This window comes from Gekko japonicus, unplaced genomic scaffold, assembly GCF_001447785.1.
Source record: "Gekko japonicus isolate JY-2015 unplaced genomic scaffold, Gekko_japonicus_V1.1 scaffold160, whole genome shotgun sequence".
In the NCBI taxonomy this organism is placed as follows: domain Eukaryota; kingdom Metazoa; phylum Chordata; class Lepidosauria; order Squamata; family Gekkonidae; genus Gekko; species Gekko japonicus.
Window position 1 is genome coordinate 1,040,642 of NW_015165239.1, and position 14,911 is coordinate 1,055,552.

Here is a 14,911-nt window from a genome sequence, read left to right on the forward strand (position 1 = left end):
ATCTCCAGGTGACAGAGATCAGTTCACCTGGAGAAAATGGTTGCTTTGGAAGGTGAACTCTATGGCATTGTACCCCACCGAAGGCCCTTCCCTCCACAAACTCCACCCCCCCCAAAATCTCCAGGTATTTCCCAACCTGGAGCTGGCAACCCTACCCTGCCCTCATTACTCTGAAGCATGGACATATGAACCAGTCAATCATCACCCTATTCCTTATCCATTTTGGCTCTTCTAGGGGATAGCCTATAGTATAGCAATGTCATTTTACTATTAATATATCTCTTCCCAAAGTTCAGGCCCACCAGTAAAAACCACCTAGCGACATCAACCCATTGCTACATCCACCTACCCAGAGGCTGAGGCATTGGGAGGAGACCTTTTCAGACATCCTGTCTATTCTGTTTCAGGAACTGGTTACTAATGGATTTTTTCTGTCCTTTCAGACAGACCCATTTCAGTAAATTGCTGCTAACAGAATTGATTTACTTTTTCATACAATCCAGGTTGTGTCCCATTCGGAAAACATGCCTGAGACATTGCTGATGAAAACTGCCTTTCTTTGGTTTTCAAACCCTCCTTTGGCTTCTGAATTGCTGTGGGGAGCTGTGTGAAATGTGCCATAGTGCTTCCTGCAATTCCACTTTCTGTCCCCAGCCCTTTTCACCCAGTTTGAGCGCAATCTTCCTCTGCTGTTTTTTTAAGGTTCTAATGTGAGCGACAAACAAATATAGCAAGTCAGTGTAATAGCGGCACCATAGAGATTCCTTGACTCTCAGGCTCATTTGCAATCCTCCCTCCCCAAGCCCCCGATTGCAGCTCAGCTACATACAGCATCTAGACTATCTGAAACAACATGTCTTGGCAACATGGCAAGAGCAGAATAAATACATTCTTTGCATCGCCGAGCTATAATCAGGAGGAGGGAGGGCAGACTGCTTTGCACTACTTCCTAGCCCATTCACTCAGTCCAACTTCCTGCTAAACTTTGAAGCAATCTTTAAAATTTGGTGTGGGTTCTGCCTTCAGGTTTCTCCCCATAGTCCCTGTAAAAGGGTAGCTTGGTCAAACTAAACTGGAGAGGCTTTTCACTTTCTACCATAAAGTAAGTCTTTATTAAGGATGTGCTATAGAATCCTTGTTGGTATTGCTATGACTATAACAACACACTGGCACCGCCTAGTGCTGGACTCACATAAAACTGCAAGTATTATGCTGTACCACATTTAAAACAACATGTGAAAGTTGGGGGTGGGAAAGACAATGCCCATGTGAGTAACTGTGCGTTTAATCAGAAGTAAGCTCCTTAATGTGTGGTGGCATTCCACCTTGCAGAGGTCAAGTGTTATGAGTCATCTATATTACACAGGTGAATTTCCCCTTCTGGCACTGTGCCCAGAGCCCTTGATGCTGCTGTAGGTGGAAAACTGCATGATCCACAGGATCTATGTGATACTGCATATATTGATGCTACAAGTTGTACTCTGCATCTGACCATGAAAATGCTCCATTGGATCCAATCCAAGCTTTGACACTTTAACTTCTCAAATTACCTTTATGATGTGGGTTCATTTCTTGCCTCCCCCCTCCTGCTGTAGCCAAAAATGCCTCCTGAAATGTTGTGTCTAGTGGTTTGCTGTACTTAGGTTTGCCAGTCTCCAGGTGGGGCCTGGAAATCTCCCTGAATTACAACTAGTCACCAGACTACAGAGATGATCTGCAAAAACACTTGGTTGGATCCAAGACATTATTATTGGGGCTAATCTGAAAGTATTGACTGTGAAAATTTAAGGTATGTTTAGTGTGTATTGTTTGTGGTTTTATCTACTACACTGTACTCCTATACATATGCTAGCTTTCTTAAGAATTTAAAATGGAAGAAATCAGTACAGGAAAAATGCAATGCCATCCTCAAGGAAAGCCAAATGCAAGATTCTGTCTAGTACTATCTAGTCTAGTACTACATTGCTGGCCCTGCCTTTTCCCCATTTTCTTCACCTTAACTTTAACCAAAAACAACCTTATGTTTTAAAAATATGATATATTTCCATTTTTCCATTATCATTCCGTTTGTAGGTCTCTCAGCTACTCTGACATGGCTGGAGGAATCAATGGGACTGTCCCTAGTGTGTCTGTAGTTTCAACTTTGTGACATGCAAAAATTCTTTAATAATTGATGCCAATACCTACCTCACCAATTGTTAGCCCAGAAGTTAGTTTTCAATGCTAGGATTGAGCATACACCAAGAACCTTTCCCTCATACTGAATAACTGCAGCCTCCTGCCTCCACACACAGCTAAGAATTCAGGAGCAGGCTGTCTTGGCCCATTGATGTGAGTGGCCTTTAAAACATGTATTTCTGTTTCGGATTGCCCTGTCAGGCAAGTTTTTCAAATATAAAGGCGAAATCGACTACCCCTTATCTCCAAGGAGGAAAAAAAAAACCCTCAACTCCTGGGGTGATTTCCCACTAGCGCTGCTCCAGGCTCACTCTTCACTGTTGCCTCGATGGTAGGTGTCAATTTCACACAAGCCGCTGCGCGGCCGCATTTTGCCTAGCAGCTTCATGCGATTTTCCCCGCCTCTACTCAATCCTCAAAAAACAGGATTGAGTAGAGGCAGGGGAAATCACATGAAGCTGCGAGGCAAAATGCGGCCGCGCAGCGGCTTGTGTGAAATTGACACCTACCATCGAGGCAAAAGTGAAGAGTGAGCCCGGAGCAGCACTAGTGGGAAATCACCCCTGATTTCTGCTACTCCCACCCACCCTGGTCAACAGCTACTTAAAATGAAAATTACTCTTAACACAGTGGGATAAGTTATTTCTATTTTTAGCATTGGTTTGGACTCTTTATTAATCTGGCACTGTGGCTCACCCCTAATCAATAAGAGGCTGAACCCCTAAAGCTCCATGGCTGGCTATGGCCCTGGGCTGGCTACTGCCCATAAGCTGTTCATGGCAAGACTTCTGTCCTGATCCAGTTCTAATCACCAGAGTTAGGTACTTGACTAATTGGGGATAACTGTGAATGGGGTTGTGCATTTGAATGCACAGCCAAATGTGCATCTCATTGATAGTAATGTAGAGGGGATGAATGATATCCAGATTCAGATGTGCATCGGTCAGCTTTGAACTAGTGCACAGAAAATGTGGGAAGATTAGTCTCAAAATGGTGATGCATTCCTTCTTTCCCCAGACAAGTTTCACATGCTTTTGCAAGGGGATTCAGAAAATTACCAAAAAGAGAGATACATTTTTCTGGAGAGGTGGGGCATTAATTCTTGCCAAATGCACACAGACAATCCCCATTTCAACTCATCACTAGACATGGCATCAGAGATTGCTGTTCAAAGGGGGAAAAGTCAAAGATCCCACTGGGCATGCCTAAAGTAACTCTTTGGACCCCAGCCTATACATTGTTTTGTTTCTAATATAACTGGGAAGTGGTCGCTCATACCTCAAATTCGTACTCCTCTCCTTTTTTTGGCTATTTTATGCAATGAATAACATTCCTTGTAAATAACAAGCATCCCGTCTCAAAAAATGGTGACCCAATGTCCTTTGTTTTGTTCAGCATCTTAATGCAAGGTTTATGGCCATGACACACAAAGAGATAGGTTTCATTACTCTAGAGGGGATATTTCTAGGCCTGAAAATTGATGATGTAGAAGGGGATTCCACATTTAGTAATTTTTGTTAATGATAAGCAGAACATCATCTTACATTCTGGTTCTAATTACACTCTCTTAACCCCAGTCACTGAAGATACACTGGGGTGCAATAATTTATGGCATACTATGGGTAACATTTTTCATAGAGGCCTCTCTGGTGGCACCATAAATCTCCGTCCATCTCCTGGATCAGTTTTCATTTGAAAACACTTCTGCCCTCTCCTCTTGCATTTTCTTTTATTTTAAAAATGTAGAACATCTTTCCACATCTATCAGAAAAGATTTTCCCCAACAGAATATTTAGACTGGACATTAAGAAGAATTTCCTAAGTGTCAGAGTGGTAAAAACCAGGAACATTCTGCCTAGGAGTATGGAGAACTGGAAAACTCTTTCAGGCCAGACTAGATGAGGCACTGAGATTTCTATGATCAGTTCTGCCTAGTGGGTTTTTTTTAAATGAATAGATAATTCATAGACACCTACTTCAGATTTATGTATTTTATTTACACCCCGGACCCTCTACCTACAGGGGATTCGGGGCCAGGCAGGAAGAGCAGAGGGTTCTGTATTTACGTGAAAGGAAGGTGACTTGGAATGTAAAATGACACTCCCACCAAATGTTATACATTAAAAAAGAAAATTTTACTGGATGTAAGTGTAACTTGTATACAAATTTAAGACAACCCCCTCTCTTTTTTGATGATATACATGGGGGGGGGGACTAGTCTTGCATCAGAGTAAATACTGTATATTTACTCATGGGTTCACCAATCAAAACTGAAACTCTTCCCCATGTAAGCATTAGTCCTGGGGGGGGGGGAGAATAGCAAGAACCTCTGCCCATCTTTTTTACTTACTTAAAGTATTTATATACCACTTTCTGACAAGCACTAGAGTATTTCCTGAGAAGGCTAATAACAGCATGGAAGAATCAGTTTCAACAGGCGAAAATGGTGTGGTGGCAGACTAAATGTCTTCTCCATATGGCCCTAATCTAAAGTTGGGCTGCATGCATCTACAATTTCCTTTTTAAAAAAACTGGGAAAATCTAATTATGGATCTAAAAAACTTTTAGTGTACAAAACTGGATACAAGATAAACAAAATACAAGATACAGCAGTTACATCAAAAGAAGTTACAAATACAAGATTGGATAACTCCCTGGTGAAATACAAATCCTACAAAAATAGATAAAGATGGAATAATGTATTACATTAACCCCAATGAAGGAGTCTCTAGAAGAAATCTCTGGGAGACAATGAAAAGAGAAGAATGGACATGAAGAATGGAGATAAGTGGAGCAAAGAACATATCTTTTGAGGTGTGCATTGGGACCACTTCTAAACCCTGCAGTTTTTTTACAGAGTTCCCATTTTATAGATATATGTATTAAACTCTTTTTGAACACTGAAATATGCCTGTTTCCCCTTCTTTTAAAACCAGATGTACCAGAGAGGAAAAATGCTGAAGGATCACTAGAGGTCACAGGTTTAATTAATTGTACCCAGCAATGGGCAGGCCATCATACTTAGAAAGGGTTGTTTTCTATGGCAGGGCAAGAAATGAAAAAAATAGCCTGTGGCGGAAAAATAGCATAGGCTTCCTGCCATTTAGTGATGCTCAAACCTCCAAGAATAGTCTGAAGAAAGCTTAAAGATATTCCAAAACGTGGGCTCACTCTTAAGCTTAATGCATAAAAGGGCATCTTCTATAGCAATTATTGCATAGCCATAACAATACATGGATGTTTATTGCTGATCTTTGTAATGGATAATCCTCTGGTGATCATTGTACAAGCAGACATATAGAGCCAAATTACACATGCTAGATGACAATGGATTCAGTTATCCAATGAGAAAAGAATAAAAATATGAATTTTTAAAGCACCACATTATAAAAATATTATATTCTTTTGGAAATGAAATCTACAAAAACTTCACATCACAAAAGGATATTTAACATCTATATATCTATAGCTTATTTCTCTCTGAGGTGGTAAACTGTGATCTTGAGACTGGTTCAAATTCCAAAAAAACCCTCCATTTCCCACCTAGAGCTTTGTGCTCCTACTAATGTTCTGTCCTTATGCCATTTTTTTTTAAAAGCAGCATTCAGTCACAGAATTCTTCACAATTATTATTGAGTAGTATAGCCCAAACAGAGTTTTTTAACTTCAAATCAGGCCTATAAATGCTGAAGAACCTGCTGAAAAAATGTTGACGAAGATTTGCTTAGGACAAGCGTGGGTTTAATCTAAACAGAAAACAACCTAAGTACATCAGTTTGCCAGTCTTCATGTGAAGTCATTCAAAATACAAATAATCTATGAGAATTAATGAGGGAGCAAAACCATGAAAGCCAATAAAATGCATTTGAAAATAAACTTGATGAAGTAGATAATGCTCAACATATACAAAAGAAATCTGATTAGCATAGAATGGAACATCAGTGGACAAGCAGAAGAATAAATCTAACATAGAAAGCTGCTCAGATCAGACTCAGATTAAAGTATATTTAAAAGATGAAAGACAGCATACAGTCATTCTTCATTTAGGATTCTGGGGAACAACATCCAATGGATGGATTGCTTCTCAAAATGGCCTCTAGCCAAGGGACAAAGAAATGTGGCAATTTCTTCACCAGCATCCTCAGAATCTTTGGAGCTATTGTGATAGGAGGGGGGCAGGGAAAAACCAACATAAACTGATTCACATAGCAGAGATATTTCCAACACTGTGAATTCCGTGTGAACTGACTGTACATCTGAGAATATTACCTAGAATCCTATGCACCATTCAAGGTTCCATGACAGATTAGTTTACTTAGAAAATGTATATGCTGTCTCTCCAGAGACCTGCTCGAGGTTGCTCACAAAAACTCAAATACAATAAAATCATAGGATCAGCCATAAATACAGTTTTAAAAGATTAGCATCACTGTCGCTTCTAGAGGGTCACACAAAGTTCCTTGTGAACTTGCGGTAGATAGAATTTTCCCAGTCAATGCAGAAAGTTATCCCCCTGAGGGTGAGAAGCTTGAAGAGCATGGGTGTAAAGTATGAGTGCTTATATCACAGTTAGGGATGGGCATGAACTGGGAAATTTGGTTCGGTTCAGTTTGTGGTGTGCCCAGTTCACAAACCACAAACTGTCATGAACTTTTAGCCACCAAACAAACCAGTTCAGTTTGTGAGGTTTGTGATACAGCATCACACCTCTCCAAGCATGCAAGAGATACCAAACTCACAGGGGATTTGCAGCTGACTCTCCTCTACCTGTCCTCCAATTTTGGTGAGGATTGGATTTATGGTGTTTGAATTACTCTTCCCCAAAGAAGGTAACTCCAGGAAAGTGCTTTCTGGGGAAATAAGTGCAGATCCAGGAGGCTCAGGAGTGTATAGAATGGACCCTGTGCAAGCTGGAGACATCAAAGTCAGAGGGGACCTCTCCTAGATGCTCCTCTACATGCCCTCCAAGTTTCACCCCCCTCCCTATTGCTTTGAAGTTTGGTAAACATTGAGATTGAGTGGAGACAGTCTGTCTGGAAATGTATCCATTCACAAAATGCCATGAACCACCACAAACCGCTTGAAAGTTCATACTGGTGGTTGACCTGCCATGAACTTCACTTCATGAACCATGAACCATCCAAAATTCATCACAAACTTTAGTTTGTGAGCAGATTCATGCCCCTCCTTAGTCATCATGTGAATGCAAGGCAATCGTTTGGGTCTTTGCTCAGCTCCTTCAGTAATGCTCAGCAGCATTCTGTTTAAAAGCCTCTATGCATGATGCAGTTGTGCTACAGTGCTTTGATGCAGCAGGAAGAAGAGAGGCCTCCAAATGCTTATCATGGAGCACCCATAAAGGAGTTTCATTGGGCTTCCTATGTCCCAACTTACCCATCATGGGATGTTGTTTTGTACATTTTTTGTTTTTCTTAAGGAAGGAACCTGGCAGCAAGCTTGACCATTTATATCATTTTAGAACATGGTACACTGGTAGTTAAGACAGGAAATAGGGTGACCAGGACTCCTGCTATAGCAGGAGACCTCACCCTCCTGGGCTCCAGGCTCCCACTGTTGCTCAGTGGAGCAGTAGTCGCAAAACAAGGGGGAAACTGGGTTATGTACCCAGAAAATACATCACAGGGTCACAAGGCTGTACTAAGAACTATTTTTACCATAGAGATTTGGGAAATTACTAGATTCTTGCCAAGACTCCTTGCCGTTGTAGCACGGGGAGAGAAGAGTTTTGTCCAGATATGAGACCACACAGATTCTTTCTTCAAGAGGAGAGCTTTATTAGGCACCTGGTCTAGCTAACACCAAGGTGTTATGAAAAAGCCAGACCCCAAGCTTTGCAGTCACCAAAGTTATATAGTAAAGAGGAAAGCTTTAATCACACGTCACAAGCATCAAGCAGTGGAAAGTTTTAACCATATACCAACACCTTCCTTATCAAAGGAAACATCTTGGATGTGCATTCTCTTTGGCTTGCGGTTACAAATGCTTATGCTTTGCATCTGTGAAGCTTAACCACAGACACAAGTAGGACAGAGATAACATCACGCTTTGCAGAGGAAATTACAAATAGTTATGCTTGCATTTGTGAAGCTTAACCACAGACACAAGTGGGACAGAGATAGCTAAACAGATCACGCTTTGCAGAGGAAAAGGCCTTTAGGGGAAAACAGGAAAAAGGTGGGGGTCAGAGTTTCCAGAGTCAGGATATTCAAGGCCTGAAAACTTCTGAAAACCTTGTGTGAGACATGAGACAGGGCTACTTGGATCATTAAAGTATTATTTATAATATTTTGCTTCACCATCACTTCTGAGTATGTTACCACCAAAAAGGTAACTCCTGTCTCTAGTAAGAATCTAGTAAGTGTTACCATGAGTGATGTTTTGACATTGTACACCATTACATCACCATGTCTGGTGAGAGTACACCATAGCCAGAAGATGGCTAGCAACCCTAGCAGGAGCAAATAATAAAAAATGACACTATGTCCATTTTCAATGAAAGGAGAGGGCAGTGGCAACACAGCTTCAGGCCTTCTTAGAAGATGCTAAAGTCCTGGATCCCTTCCAATCCAGCTTTTGTCCTGCCTAAGGGACGGAAATGGTGGATGATCTCCGGAGACATCTGGATCGAGGCAGTTTGGTGTTGCTGATACTTCTTGATCTGACAGCAGCATTCAATATGGTTGACCATGATGTGTTAACACACTGTCTCGTTGACGTGGGGATATGGGGGCTTGCCTTGTGGTAGCTGACCTCCTTTCCCCAAGGTCAGGGACAGAGGGTGGCAATTGGGGGGGGGATTATCTCAGCAACACCCACTGGAAAGTGGTGTGCTGCAGGGAGCAATACTCTCCCCAATGCTGTTTAATATCTATATTCATCCCCTCACCCAAATTTTCCAGATGTATGGGCTAGGGTGTCACCACTATGCAGACAACACCCAGCTTTATCTACTGATGGATGGCTGCCCAGACTGCCCCAGAAGATCTGGATGGGGTTTTACAAGCTGTGGCTGGATGGTTGTGACAGAGTCAACTGAAGTTGAATCCAATGAAGACAGAGGTTGTGCACCTGAGTCAAAGGGGACTGGGAATCAGGCTCCCAGCATTCAATGAGGCTCCATTGGTGCCAGCATCAAGGGCAAAGATTTTGGGGGTGTTCCTGGATGTCTCCCTTTCTATGGAGGCCCAGGTCACCGCCACTGCCATGTCTACCTTTTTCCATCTGAGGCAGATCAGGCAGTTGGCTCCATAGCTTACCCCCCAAAAATGTGGCTACAGTGACCCATGCAATGGTCACTTCCAGGCTGGATTATTGTAACTCTCTCTACATGGGGCTGCCCTTGACTCTGCCCCAGAAGTTGCAGCTAGTGCAGAATGCATCAGCGTGGGTGTTGACGGCGACACCTGTGTGGGCTTACATCCACCCAGTGCTGCATGAAATGCACTGGCTGCCTATTGAATTCCAGATCCACTTCAAAGTCCTGGCACTTACCTTTAAAGCCCTATACGGCCAGGGGCCAGCATACCTTCAGGTTCGCCTCTCCCCATATGAGCCCGTAGAGCACTGAGATCTACAAATCAACACATTTTAGTAGTCCCCAGCCCCACAGATGTCTGACTAGTCTTGACTAGGCTATATAAACTCAGGGCACAGCAACAACATACAATAAATACAAAAAGATTGCTGCGAAAGTTCACTGAAATATACAAAAGATGTTCAGTAGAAAATTCAACTTTTCATGATGTTATTTAATTCTTGTTTCCAACAGGTGCCAACAAGATGCACAGCACAGGAACAGGACGAACACTTCTCAAGTGTATCTGCGTTCGTTTCGAGATATATTCTTTATCAAACTTCACTTTTCAATGATCTTCACACAGTTTAAATGATCTTCACACAGTTTAAATCACCACAAGGGTATCCATACATTCAAATTGGCTCACAAGGCTCCTATACACAAAAGTTCTTTCCCATCGACAACAAGTCTTAGTGGTTAATTGAAAAGCTCCCATATGAGATCAGGGCCTTGTGGGATTTATTAAAATTCTGCAGGGCCTGCAAGACAGAGCTCTTCCACCAGGCTTTTAGTTGATTCCACCTCCACCCCCACTTCTGACTGGCCTCCCATCAGTGTGTCCTGAATTTGAACAACCATCAGGGAACTATACTATCATTTTTAACTACTGAGTTACTGATTAGATTCTGCATGGTATTATATGATTATTGTATTGTTTTAATCTTATTTAAAATTGGTTTTATTACTGTATATTGTTTTAACATTGATGGAACCTGCCCTGAGCCTGCTTGTGTGGAGGGCAGGATACAAGTTTAATAAAATAAATATTTCAGTGTCACAGGAGGCCATGGTCACATAGGTAAACAAAAACAGATTGCTTTACCTATAACTGTTGTTCTTTGAGTGGTCCTATGCATTCACTCTATTGGGGTTTGCACCTGCAATGTATTTAGAAACTTCTGATTTGGGCATGAAAACCTCTTCTCCTCAAGAATGCAGCTTCAAACCACAAATATCCAGGGAGTGGAGTCATTCCTCTACCACTCAGTTCCTTTTCATCTGCTGCAGCAATAGAAGTGTTAGGGGATTTCTCTAGATATTTTGCTTCAGTGCTAGAAATCTTTTTTGCTGTTTATCGTTCCAGGTGGGCAGCCATGTTGGTCTGAAGCAGTAGAACAAATTTAGAGTCCAGTGGTAGAGTCATCATGTTATTTGTTAATTTGCTGTTCAGCCTTTGTCTGTAAGTTTGAGCTCTACTTTCTGTTCTAATGTATTTGAAAAAGTGTGCATGCACATGAAAGCTCATACCTTGAATAAACCTTTGATGGTCTTAAAGGTGCCACTGGACCCTAAATTTGTTTTGCTGTGTATAGTTACTTGCATATATTATTGTTAGAAATTTTTGTGTATAGTTTTATGCTGTCTCACTGCAAGGATTTCTTTACAAGGAGATTTTACTCCTGGTTTTGTGGGGCAGTCCACACCACACCTATGACAAAGACCACGTCTTTTGAGAACTGCAAAACTTTTGGAGCTAAACTGCCATCAACTTCTGGTCATGATTAGTACCTTTCATGACTGGGTGAAGTTTATAGCACCACAACCTGCAAGCACAGCTTGAAATTCACCAAACAGGCCAGAAAAAAATGGTCTCTTCAGTCATTTTGAGAAAGGGCTCTGTCTGCCTCTCAGGATATGTCTGGTCTGTCTTCTGGTTTTTGGCGGCATGATGGCAGACACAACCCTGGTGAGCTCTCAGGGGCATGATCTGAATGCCAGTGGCTGGAGGGGGGACTGTTTGCTACCCCCCCCCCCGGAGCCCTTTGGGAAAGGGCTCTTAGCCAGGGGGCTTTTGAGGGATTGCCTCTTCAACCGGCTCAATGCCGGGGAATTGAGGCTTTCCTCCGCCCCGAAGGTCCTACTGCTGTGCGGCCGCATGGCAAAAGACAAGCGCATGAAGATCAGGCGATTTACACATACCTTAATTGGGTTGTAAGACCAACAATGAACTGTGAGTTGAGTTGAAAGCAAAACACCGAACTTTGGCAAGAAAGCCCCTCTGTTGTAAGTGAGCGTAGGCGGGAACTCCCAGATGCAAAATCCAAACCGAGCATTTTAAAAAGAGGGCACTGGATGTAAAAGCCATAGAACTGATTTAAGAAATACACAAAAGCGCAGTAAGGCGTTTTAGTGCAAAACAGAGACTTTGGCAAACTTTTTAAAAAGTAAACAATCCTCAAAAATGGCGGGGCGGAGAGGCAATAAAGAGAAACCATCGCAGTTAAAGCCTCCTCCTGGAAGTAGAAGCCCACGACCAGAAGTTACCAGTGAGCTTTCACAGCTATTAGCTGACTCTTTGCGCCCTCTGCTGGACCAGATGACTAACATCAATCAGGATATGTCCGGTCTGACTTTGACCCTGAAGATAACCTTGGTATTGGATAGTTATTCTGTCTCAACAAACCTTACTCAGGTGGTGCTTCAGTAGTTTCTTCCCATGACAGTTTTTGCAGTGTCACAAGAAACCATATGCACATGACTAACAAAAAAGGAGTGTTGGATAAATGCCTGTTAAATATACATTCATAACCATTGAAACTGGAAGAGCTATTTAACTACAGAAACCAGCTATGCTAATTTATGTAGTCAAATCAGAGTTCCAAAATGTGTTCTTGAAATGAAGAGAACATAATTGTCATTACAATTGCGTAGTGCCTGAATACTGTGTTGGCCCACCTTTTACCATGCAAAAGAGTAGGCTGTTTTGTCTCCCAAGGCAGGAAATAGCAAACTGCTACTGTACTTGTAGCCAGTGTTCCCTCTAAGCTGAGTTAGTGTGAGCTAGCTCACAGTTTTTTAGCCTCCGGCTCACACATTTGTGTCTTAGCTCAGGAAGGGATGGCTCCAGAACACACTAATTTATGCAGTAGCCAAATCACCTGCTCACAACTTTAATGCCAGTAGCTCACAAAGTAGAATTTTTGCTCACAGGACTCTACAGCTTAGAGGGAACATTGCTTGTAGCAGCTCCTCTCTAATCTCTCAACACATTTTAAAGCCCTTACTAATAACATCTTATAATGCCAGGAGAGACAAACTCAGCAAGCCAAATATTGCTGGAAAATATAATTGCCAAAACTATATATAAAAAAAAGTTAGCTTGAAACCATTACTCAAACAACATTAGAACAGCACAGTTCTATTTTGATCTCAACTAGAACTAGAAAATTATATGGTGCTGTTTATCATGCTCGGTTTCCCAGGCCAGTCAAAATTCTATATCTTATTAGATTCAAATGATCATATTCTATTAGGGTACAGGGTGTGGTTTTTTTCCCCTTAAAAAGGCATACTGGAGATTAGCAGTACAATCCTAAACAGAGTAACACTCTTCTAAATCCATTGGCGTTAGTGGGCATAGAAGGGTGTAACTCAACTTAGAATTGCACTAAATTACTTACAGTACAATCCTGAGGACTGCAGAGGAAGAGGCAGTCAGCCTTTGGTGCAACAGCTGCACTGCTGGTCCATTCCCTAAAGGGAATCCATAGAGGCTGGGGACCAGGTAAATAAGCAGGCAGGGGGGCCACATAGGTTGTGACTATGCCAGTGTCCCCAGCAGCCTTGCTGTAATGCCCACAAAAGTTCATGGGGTGAGGTCAAGGGAAAGGGAGCTGACCTGGAGTGGCGTCCTTGCAGCCTGTGGTGAAAGGGACATGGGGAAGACTGTTGCACTTTCCTCTGCAGCCATGGTGGCCTATTGGAGGCAGGCAGCGCTCAGCTATATCCGGTATTCCCAGATCTGCACCAAGGCAATAAGAGCTGTGCTAAAGCCTCAATATAAAGCAGAGGCAGAGAGGGTAGCAGAAGCCAGTGTAAAAACAGCGAAGCTCAAAAAACGAATGATATGCAGGGCATGAATTATAACAGGCAAAATGAAGGCTGCGCAACACATCCCGTCTGTGAAAAGTTATCCACAGTTGTGTAAATCATCATGCTAGTGAATGGAATTTCTTGGGGGGGGAACTTCATGGGGTGACATGGGGCGGTAGCTTGAGGTGGCACTATCTGCTCTGGGTGAAGAATCTGCATTTGCCTATTATTATTGCAGGTCAGTTAATTAAATGGAAGGAGGAGGAGGAGGAGGGAAGGAGGAGGTTTGTTTGTTTGTTTAGAAGGTTATATTTACTAAATCTATCTGGAAATATGAAATAATTTTGAAAAAGACAGTTTCTGGATGATTAGAAACCAGACCTTACCAAAGAATCTAAACTGGCGCCACCTATCTGTGTGAGATCTCTGGACAGAAGTCCTGAAATCACAACCCTGAAGGAAAATGTTTTCATTTCTGCAAGTACCAAAATGGCTAGTTACGCTTAACAGACACTCCGCTTTATTATTTCCCACCCTTACATGGAGGGTTTGTTATTTTTTTCTGGATTATTACTATTATTAGTATTACAATAAAAATCTACTTCTTGAGCACAAGTGGAATACACTTTAAATGAGTTTTTAAAAAGTGCTTTGCTTTCTCAGGCTCTGTAGGAGGTCCATTTTGAATCAGCATGAAAGCTTTTAAAATGTTTGTACATGTTCAGATTTGTAAGCAAATGTAAGCCATTAAGCTTCCAAATTCTAAGGATGCTCCTATCAAAATATGGGTGGAGTGGAATTAGATTGTCATTAGAGATTTGTATAAGCACAATTGGGTAGCTGATGACCCACAGGGCAAGTTGATGTCTTCTATTGTGTGCACATGCTCACACATGCGTATTCTTTATAGGGAGGGTGAATGTTTTGTGAAGCAAAGAAATAATGTGCTAGGAGCCAATTACACCTAGATGCTTGCCGGAAACCAACACAAAAACTCCTGGATTGCCACGTGTAAAGAACAGGAGGATCCTCTGTAGGAAGCATGCATTTGAAGAGGCACGATGCCCAGTGTGTTTGGGTCTTCTGCTTTCGAGTAGAATTGCCATCCTCTAAGAGGTTCTCTCTTTGTAGTCCTGACTGACTTCCTGGAGAACAGTCCTGAAATTCAGCTCCAAGTGTAAGTTTGAGTGTATGACAGTGAATCCCTTCTGTGCCGTAGGAGGGAGACTTGAACAAGGCCCTTGTCTCCACCAAGGCAACAGCCTCCCCCTTCTCAGCCTTTCCTGTAGCATGAGCTGAGCAGTTGGCTTATGGGGGAAGAAG

General features: G+C 42.2%; 1 pseudogene; it reads left to right on the forward strand.

Moving 5' to 3' along the window:
- Positions 1 to 13,464: 13,464 nt before the first annotated feature.
- Positions 13,465 to 13,635, forward strand: LOC107109401 (annotated as a pseudogene).
- The last annotated feature ends 1,276 nt before the right edge of the window (positions 13,636 to 14,911 follow it).